General features: G+C 40.0%; 1 long non-coding RNA gene across 1 annotated transcript; it reads left to right on the forward strand.

The window, feature by feature from the left end:
- Positions 1 to 8,577: 8,577 nt before the first annotated feature.
- On the forward strand, positions 8,578 to 10,266 carry LOC142502263 (uncharacterized). Its single transcript, XR_012803702.1, has 3 exons — positions 8,578 to 8,713; positions 9,157 to 9,247; positions 9,579 to 10,266. It is a non-coding gene; the product is annotated as an uncharacterized LOC142502263 (long non-coding RNA).
- The last annotated feature ends 649 nt before the right edge of the window (positions 10,267 to 10,915 follow it).

Raw genomic sequence — 10,915 nt, forward strand, 5'->3', positions numbered from 1 at the left:
CTGAAGAGACCCACAATGTCGAAACAGTCTGTCTATGAGTTGGTTTACTGGCTTTGCATCTCATCCCAGCCTTTGTTTAAAAGCTGTGTTTAAAGCAGCATGCATTGGCTTAAGACAAAAGGTGTCACTGTGTGCTCATTTGCATGTCATTTCCCAGAATCCCTTGCTGCAGTGGAAGTGCTGTGTGCTGGGTGATAATGGTGAAAGGCATGGTTGCAGACCTGTCTAAGACATGCAAATGAGCATACAGTAATATTTACAGTTGATATATATATATAAACCTATACATTTGCTCGCCCCGGGCGAGTGGATTTAACCCCCGGGCGAGTAAATATTGGCCCAAGCAGCACACGTTTGGTACTAGGTGGCGAGTAGATTTTTTTGTGTGGCGAGTAGATTTTTTGGTGATTTGTCAACCACTGTATATTTATATATATATATATATAGAAAATATGATACCGTATGATGACGAATATCAGAGGCAGCACTCCAAATGGTTATCAAAAGAATATATTGTATTAACAAGACAGCATTCCAACGTTTCGGTCCGCGTGGGGGACCTTTATCAAGGTGATGTGATTCTTTATTATATGCTATATATATATGCAAAAAAACAAATAATAGTGGTGCCTATCAGACCCCTAGTGACTCAATAATTGTATTGAATTTGGAATATAGACCATACATGTAGGAGTCAATATGTGTTATAAAAATATATATATATATATCAAAAGCAATTTATACAATAAACATGAAAAATAATAGGATAAAACAACACAATACAAATAATAATCCAGTCCCACACTGTCCTTCAGAGTCTTTGCAGCCTGTATCAGGGGACCACCAATCCCTTAATGGTACTGTATCTATGGAAAAAGCAAAAAAACAACAGGCGCACTCATAGTGTAGTAGGTATCAACATATTTATGGACTTGTAACAATATATAAATTGCAAACTCACAAACATCTCAGAATTGAAAGCATGTATGAGACTATGCTCAATCGCCAACCAGGAAGACTATGAGGTCCCAGCAGTGTATAAGGTAATCCTCTAGGGGCTTCACCACGTGTAGGAGTGACCGGTGCCTGTGTAGATGGCTTCCGTGTACCGGATGCTGAGTGCACTTCCCCGCTTTCAATGAGGTCCCAGCAACATGACAGGTGTTGGAACGGGGGGCTCCAACATGCATGGCATGAGCCAGTACCTGAGTAGGTGAACTCCGTGTACGGAGTGCTCCATGCACCTCCCTGCTCACGTGTCTCTGCTCTCCAGGATCTCGCGTGAACTGCAGTGTCTCTGGGAAGTTCCTGAATGGACCATCACTCGACATGTTACAGTGGTAACTCGATGAATTGTTGGCAAAAAGTATAACAATACTAATGCTACAACTGTGTAAGCTTGATCGTGCAAAAATAAAACATAATATTCAGGGGTTCTAGCACATGTATTCCAAAACACACCTTATGCGTTTCGTCCTAAAAGACTTCGTCAGCGGATGTCATGTGTTGTTGTTCATCTGAGGTTGTATTTACCTCATTTTAAGACCTGCTAAGGAACAGATGATTGTTATTATGTCCTGATATGTAAAACCATGGAATTCAAAGAGGCTGTACTTTCTTTTTCACATGAAGAAGCCCCTCACCCCTCAAATACATAGAAAAAAAGCCTCCAACCTCCTAAATACATAGACAAGAAGTACCCCACTCTCCAAATACATAGAAAAGCCCCCACCCCAAAGATAGAGAAAAGCCCCCACCCCGAAATGCATATATAAAATAAAAACACCCCCTAAAACATATAAAAATATGCTCCCAAAAACATATGTAATGGTGTTTCTCCCCCCCCAATTGCAGATGGGGCCATTACAGGGTGTATGTGGTGCCTACCTGCTGGCAACAAGAGGGCTGAGTCGTCCGCGATGACTTTGGGACACAGGAACAGGATTCTGGGGTCCATACCCCACATAATACTTAACAGTGCAGCGCCTCCATCTGCCGCAGGCTCCAGGAATATGGAGGCAATCTCCCACGGTAGATCATACACCAGGCCGCAGGTATATTGCAAACAGGAACGGTTTATTACTACAGTCTTTGCAGTAACACACTACGCAGCAGTCATCTGCCGGATACAGTCTCTTTACTCTTAGATATCACTGGAGATGGTCCCTGGACCATCACTACAGGCCAAGGGCACCCGCAGCCACCTAGCTCTTCCCCACCTCCCTAGCGGAGGCAGAGGTATTGGTTCACACTCATTCCTCCCTGCAGGGAAGAGTACATGGGTAGGCCTCAATCTCAGGCTCCCAGTCGTGTGACCTGCCTTCCTCAGGGGGAAGGTACAACCTCCTAATTTAGGGTGGTCCTGCCCTTAAGTACAGAAGGTGGGCAACCCGTTGTCCCAGCTACAACAGGATGTGCCACCCTCTGCTGTCCCTCAAATGCAGCACCAAAGGTGAAGGGGAAAACCCAATACCAACTACTGGCAAGCCTGTGAATACCAGGGTTTACTGACAGCCCATTGGGTAGAATAGTAGCCAGGGGATACCATGCTACACTCCCTTTGGTGGATTCCCAACGACCCCGCTTGGATCCTACATTTTCGGGTACCATCTCTGATGAAACCTGAACAACAAAATAACATTTCACATGATCACCCATTACTATGCAAAATATACATTTAAATGGGAAAAACAGCACATGTCATGTATTCACTAACACATATATAATGGCTGTAAATGTTAACGTAGGTTCCTCCAAGATGGAGAACCCTTCCTCCCAAATACACAGACAAGAAGCCCCCACTCCCATATGCATATTAAAAAAACACCCCCCAAAAAACAATTGCAAATAAACCCCACCCCCAAATGCATATAAAATAAGCCCCTCACCACCCAAATACATAGCAAAGAAGCCTCCTACCCCAAATACATAGAAAAGAAGCACTCACCCCTAAATACATAGAAAAGAAGTACCCCACCTGCCAAATACATAGAAAAGCCCCCACCCCAAAAGATATAGAAAAGCCCCCACCCCCAAATGCATATATAAAATAAAAACACCCCCTAAAGCATATAAAAATTTACTCCCAAAGTCATATAAAAACACCCCCCAAATACATTTAAAGAACCCCACTAACCCCAAATACACAGACAAGAAGCCCCCGCCACTAAATGCATATTAAAAAAACACCCCCCAAATACATATACAAAAACTCACCCCAAAATGCATATAAACTACCTCGATCCCCCAAATCAATATAAAAGAAGTCCCTCACCCCACAAATACATAGAAAAGAAGCCTTCTACCCCCTACATACATAGAAAATAAGCCCCCACGACCCAAATAAATATAAAAGCCCTCACCAAACAAATACTATACATAGAAAAGAAGCCTCACAACCCCCAAATGCATATATGAAATAAAATCATCCCCATATAAAGAAAACCATGCTCTCAAATACATATACAAAAAACACCCCCCCCCAAATGCATATAAACTGCCCCCAACCCCAAAAACATGTAAAAGAAGCCCCCAACCGCCAAATACATAGAAAAGAAGCCCCCAACTGCCAAATACATAGAAAAGAAGCCCCCAACCGCCAAATACATAGAAAAGAAGATTCATCCCCAAAATACATTGAAAAGAAGTATCCCACCCGCCAAATATATAGAAAAGCCCCCCATCCCCAAATACTGTAGTGCCGACGAGTATTCTAAAACAAATCTGGGGCAATCACCAACAAGACCCAGGTACATGCTGGGTACATGCTGCAACATTTCAGTGACATTTCTGCAGACAGACTAATGGCCCATCGGATTAACAGCGGGGCTCCCTGGCAATCCCATTCAAACTGAATGGGACTGCCAGGGACCCCTGCTGTGTTAATCCGATGGGCCATTAGTCTCTGCAGAAATGTCACTGAAATGTTGCAGCATGTACCCTGCATGTGCCTGAGTCATGTTGATAATAGCTCCAGATTTTCCAAGGCAAGTTTAAAGCAAGTTTTAGAATTCTCGTCGGCGCACCTGTACATAGAAAATAAGCCCCCCCATCCCCAAATGCATATATAAAATAAAAACACCCCCAAAAGCATATTAAAACTTGCTCCCAAATACATATTAAAAAAACACCCCCCCAAATACATTTAAAGAACCCCACTATCCCCAAATGACATTGAAAAGAAGCCCCCACCCCCAAATACATGGAAAAAGTCCCCCAGCCTCCAACTACACAGACAAGAAGCCCACACCCCCAAATGCATATTATAAAAATACCCCCCAAATACATATACAAAAACCCACCCCAAATGCATATAAACTACCTCCACCCCACTAATAAATATAAAAGAAATCCCCCATCCCCCAAATACATAGTAAAGTCACATATCCCCCAAAATACATAGAAAAGAAGCCCCCACGCCCAAATAAATATAAAATCCCCCACCTCCCAAATACATAGAAAATAAGTCTCCAACCCCCTAAATACATAGAAAAGAAGTACCCCACCCGCCAAATACATAGTAAAGCCCCCACACCAAAGGTATAGAAAAGACCCCACCACAAATTCATTTTTTTAAATAAAAGCACCCCCTAAAGCATATAAAAATATGCTCCCAAATACATATAAACCCCCCCAATACATTTAAAGAACCCCACTAACCACCAAATACACAGACAAGAAGCCCCCACCCCCAAATGCATATTAAATAAACAACCCCCAAATACATATACAAAAAACCCACCCCAAATGCATATAAACATCCTCCATCCCCCAAATCCATATAAAAGAAGTACTTCCCCCCAAATACATAGAAAAGAAGTCCTCCACCCCCAAATACATAGAAAAAAAGTCCTCCACCCCCCAAATACATATATGAAATAAAATCATCCCCAAATGCATATAACCCCCCCCCAAATTAATATACAAAAATACACCCCCAAATGCATATAAACTGCCCCCAACCCCAAAAACATATAAAAGAAGCCCCCCAACCACCAAATATATAGAAAATAAGTACTCCACCCACCAAATACATCGACACGCACCCCACCCCCAAATACATAGAAAGGAAACCCACCGCCCCCAAATGCATATATAAAATCACCCCCAAAAGCATATAAAATAAACATGCTCCCAAATACATATTAAAAAAACACACCCAAATACATTACAGAACCCAACTACTCCCAAATACATAGAAAATAAGCCCCCATCCCCAAATACATAGAAAAATGTCCCCCAGCCCCCAACTACACAGACAAGAACCCCCCAACCCCAATGCATATTAAAAAAACACACCCCAAAATACATATACTAAAAACCCACCCCAAATGCATATAAACCACCTCCACCCCACAAATACATATAAAAGAAGCCCCCCACCTCCCAAATACATAGAAAAGTCACGTACCCAACCAAAATACTTAAGAAATAGCCCCCCACCCCCGAAATAAATATAAAATCCCCCTAACCACCCAAATACATAGAAAAGAAGCCCCCCAAATACATATACGCAAAACCCACCCCCCAAATGCATATAAACTCCCCCCCACCCCCCAAATACATATACAAAAACTCACCCCCAAATGCATATAAATTACCTCCATCCCCCAAATCAAGATAAAAGAAGTCCCTCACCCCACAAATACATAGAAAAGAAGCCTTCTACCCCCTACATACATAGAAAAGTAGCCCCCACGACCCAAATAAATATAAAAGCCCTCACCAAACAAATACTATACATAGAAAAAGAAGCCCCCCCCCCACCCCTATATGCATATCAAGCACCTCCACCCCCAAATACATAGAAAAGAAGCCTCCCACCCACAAATCCATAGAAAAGAAGCCTCACACCCCCCAAATGCATATATGAAATAAAATCATCCCCATATAAAGAAAACCATGCTCTCAAATACATATACAAAAAACACTCCCCCAAATGCATATAAACTAACCCCAACCCCAAAAACATGTAAAAGAAGCCCCCAACCGCCAAATACATAGAAAAGAAGCCCCCAACCGCCAAATACATAGAAAAGAAGCCCCCAACTGCCAAATACATAGAAAATAAGCCCCCAACCGCCAAATACATAGAAAAGAAGATTCACCCCCAAAATACATTGAAAAGAAGTATCCCACCCGCCAAATACATAGAAAAGCCCCCCATCCCCAAATACTGTAGTGCCGAAGAGTATTCTAAAACAAATCTGGGGCAATCACCAACAAGACCCAAGTATATACTGGGTACATGCTGGGTACATGCTGCAACATTTCAGTGACATTTCTGCAGACAGACTAATGGCCCATCGGATTAACAGCAGGGGTCCCTGGCAATCCCATTCAAACTGAATGGGACTGCCAGGGACCCCTGCTGTGTTAATCCGATGGGCCATTAGTCTCTGCCGAAATGTCACTGAAATGTTGCAGCATGTACCCAGCATGTACCCAGCATGTACCTGAGTCATGTTGATAATAGCTCCAGATTTTCCAAGGCAAGTTTAAAGCAAGTTTTAGAATTCTCGTCGGCGCACCTGTACATAGAAAATAAGCCCCCCCATCCCCAAATGCATATATAAAATAAAAACACCCCCAAAAGCATATTAAAAATTGCTCCCAAATACATATTAAAAAAACACCCCCCCAAATACATTTAAAGAACCCCACTATCCCCAAATGACATTGAAAAGAAGCCCCCACCCCCAAATACATGGAAAAAGTCCCCCAGCCTCCAACTACACAGACAAGAAGCCCCCACCCCCAAATGCATATTATAAAAATACCCCCCAAATACATATACAAAAACCCACCTCAAATGCATATAAACTACCTCCACCCCACTAATAAATATAAAAGAAATCCCCCATCCCCCAAATACATAGTAAAGTCACATATCCCCCAAAATACATAGAAAAGAAGCCCCCACGCCCAAATAAATATAAAATCCCCCACCTCCCAAATACATAGAAAATAAGTCTCCAACCCCCTAAATACATAGAAAAGAAGTACCCCACCTGCCAAATACATAGTAAAGCCCCCACCCCAAAGGTATAGAAAAGACCCCACCACAAATTCATTTTTTTAAATAAAAGCACCCCCTAAAGCATATAAAAATATGCTCCCAAATACATATAAACCCCCCCAATACATTTAAAGAACCCCACTAACCACCAAATACACAGACAAGAAGCCCCCACCCCCAAATGCATATTAAATAAACAACCCCCAAATACATATACAAAAAACCCACCCCAAATGCATATAAACCACCTCCATCCCCCAAATCCATATAAAAGAAGTACTTCCCCCCAAATACATAGAAAAGAAGTCCTCCACCCCCCAAATACATAGAAAAGAAGTCCTCCACCCCCAAATACATAGAAAAAAAGTCCTCCACCCCCCAAATACATATATGAAATAAAATCATCCCCAAATGCATATAACCCCCCCCCCCAAATACATATACAAAAATACACCCCCAAATGCATATAAACTGCCCCCAACCCCAAAAACATATAAAAGAAGCCCCCCAACCACCAAATATATAGAAAAGAAGTACTCCACCCACCAAATACACCGACACGCACCCCACCCCCAAATACATAGAAAGGAAACCCCCCGCCCCCAAATGCATATATAAAATCACCCCCAAAAGCATATAAAATAAACATGCTCCCAAATACATATTAAAAAAACACACCCAAATACATTACAGAACCCAACTACTCCCAAATACATAGAAAAATGTCCCCCAGCCCCCAACTACACAGACAAGAACCCCCAACCCCAATGCATATTAAAAAAACACACCCCAAAATACATATACTAAAAACCCACCCCAAATGCATATAAACCACCTCCACCCCACAAATACATATAAAATAAGCCCCCCACCTCCCAAATACATAGAAAAGTCACGTACCCAACCAAAATACTTAAGAAATAGCCCCCCACCCCAGAAATAAATATAAAATCCCCCTAACCACCCAAATACATAGAAAAGAAGCCCCCCAACCCCAAATGCATATAAACCACCCCACCCCCCAAATACATAGAAAAGAAGCCTCTCACCCCCAAATGCATATATAAAATAAAATCACCCACACACACATTAAATAAAAACATGCTCCCAAATACATATACGCAAAACCCACCCCCCAAATGCATATAAACTCCCCCCCACCTCACAAATACATATAAAAGAAACCCCCCACCCCAAATACAATGAAAAGAAGGCCCCCACCACCAAATACATAGAAAACACAATAATTATAGACGTCATAGAAGAGAAACAGTTGAAAAAAATTAATTGAATCATTTGATTTATTTTTAATGACATTTAATTATGTAATTGACCAACTCTAATTAAAACAAATACATTATCAATCTATGTGCTAATTATATTTTGAAGAAAGGACACAAGACGGTTTGAATAAAATTAAATAACTTAGTGATCTCTGTCTTCAACCAGCACATCTGTAATAATAAGACACTCACAAGGCCAGAAATTAATTGAATTAATATCTACAGTTGAAGGTCAATTACATTTTCTAAATCAAACAACAGAAAATTAAATCAGATGCTTTATCACTATGTTTGTTCATTATATTCTGAAATAATCTTACCAAATTCTGTATTTAAAGCAGGCAACCCATACAGGTATACAGGAGAACCAGTAGCGAAATTCTAAAGTGCACTGTATCATCTGGAATACCACGTAAGTATTAATCACATGAAATATATATGCTATTGATAGTGAATTGTATCCACATTAGGTCAAATGTATTCCATCTATACTTAAATGGTAAAATTGTGTATGACTACGCTCTAAAGCTGTTCAAAACTCTATCAAGCTGAACACATTACTGATTTTGCTATAGGCAGACACTATAAATTAGTATTACAGGCTAAATTAATTAAAGTCTCCCAGTTGCCAAATGTGGGAAATTTGGATGATAAAAAAAAGAACCAAAAAAGAAATTTCATAGAAAGCAATAGGAATTTGTCCTAGCAGTGACTATACTGTATGAGAATATGGTACACAGTAATATAATAGAGTATTTAGGGGGTAAAAGATTTGTGTACTGTACTGTAGAAACTGAAATATCATATAAATTAGTAAAAACGACCACACAATATGATTATTATTTTTTTTAACAGATTTCAAGAACCAAAAGATGTTTCTAAAGGCTCTAGCTTTACTGGCTTTTGTATCTATTGCCTGCCTTGTACCACTTGGAGAAGCTAAAAAGTAAGACGTTTTTTTCTCAGAAATTTAAGTGCTAATTCCTTCTTCTAGTTATTCTAGTTTTGTTTTAGAGTGTATATATTGTTGGAATGTGTTGAATTGATTTAATTAAATAGGCTACATTGTGAAGTGTTTGCAATATAATAGTTTCTCAAATGCAACCTGTTAACACAAGCCAATATATATTTGTCATATATTTGGGTTGATTTACTTATTTGTTCTCAGAACATCCACAATAATACATTTCTGGTCCTCACAATGCATGGAATACATGTAACATGTCACCAAGTGATAATGCATATTCTGACTTCATCTTTTCTCTCTTCATGTTTAGTGAAGTTGAAAAACAGAATCAGTTAAAGAGGATGGTAGATATACTTCATGGAATACAAGCTCTCAGTGAAAGAGATCTCTCTGAGGAAGCCTATATGAGGGAAATCAGAGGTTTCAGAGATGTTCTCAAAGGTGCTGCAAAAGCATTTGTTAAAACTGTAGCTGGTCATATAGCCAATATAAAGAGATCAACTGAAGAAGAGAAAGCGATAAAGAGGGTGGAAAATGTACTGCGTGATCTAGAATCTATGGATCTCTCACAACATGCATCTCAAAGGCAAATCAGAGGATTCAAGGACTGGATAAAGGGTGCTGCTAAGAAACTAATTAAAACAGTAGCCTCAAGCATTGCTAATCAGTAAGAGAGAGTTTGAGATCAGAGATATGCAATAAAAAAGCCTTACATATTGAGCTCTTGAACAGGCTTCTCTCCTTCCTGATCCATGTTAGACAGGTTATACGATGAGAGCAGTCTAGCAAAATCAGTGCATCTCACCTTTCTCAGAATCAACATTATGATGTAATTTACTGCCTGTGAATCTTTTTGGAAATGGTTGGCTTTTATTTAGCATTTTCATGAATTATCTTTAATTAGTAATATTGTCAAGTCCAAAAATTATGCAGCTAGCAGTGAAATATTTTCATGTATGTATGATTACAGTACAATAAAAATTAAATGCATAAATCAATAGTGCTGGTGTTGTTTTTTTTTAACCTGAATGAATAACAAGAAAGCGTTGCATGTTTCTTCCCTGTTTCTTGATTACAGTAAACGTATGATGAAAATTACTTGCATATAGTTTATTATATACTAAAGCAGTGAAATTCCGGGCATTATTAAAATCCCTGCTTTCTGATTGGTTAGAATTCTGGGCATTATTCATTCAGTAATGCCCGGAATATTTGGGAACGTGCCAATTTACCTTTCAGCGATGCAGGGAGAGCGCGCTGAGAAAAAAACGTCAATATTTAAACTTCAACAAAAGACAGGGGTGCCCAATGCTACATCTAATTGACAAAACATATATGGTAATAAGTATAAAGTTTAAATACTTCAATGATCAGATAAGAACAAGAATTTGGTACTCTCTCAAAATGGAGGGTCTTATGGGGATTCTAAGAGACTCCTGTTCAAAGTTTCAAAAGGTATGGCAACCGTGGCTGATCTATTAGTCTCTTAACATGCAGGATCACCCACCCATAGATCAGTCCAATATCCTCCAATGAGAATCCATGTGCTATCCAGGTTACCCGATGGGTAAGCCATCCCCTCCTCCCAATAATAGTAATAAAGAGTATTTTTTACAGTGGACATGTATAATGTATTTCTATATATGC

This window comes from Ascaphus truei, chromosome 9 (genome assembly GCF_040206685.1).
Source record: "Ascaphus truei isolate aAscTru1 chromosome 9, aAscTru1.hap1, whole genome shotgun sequence".
Classification (NCBI taxonomy): Eukaryota; Metazoa; Chordata; class Amphibia; order Anura; family Ascaphidae; genus Ascaphus; species Ascaphus truei.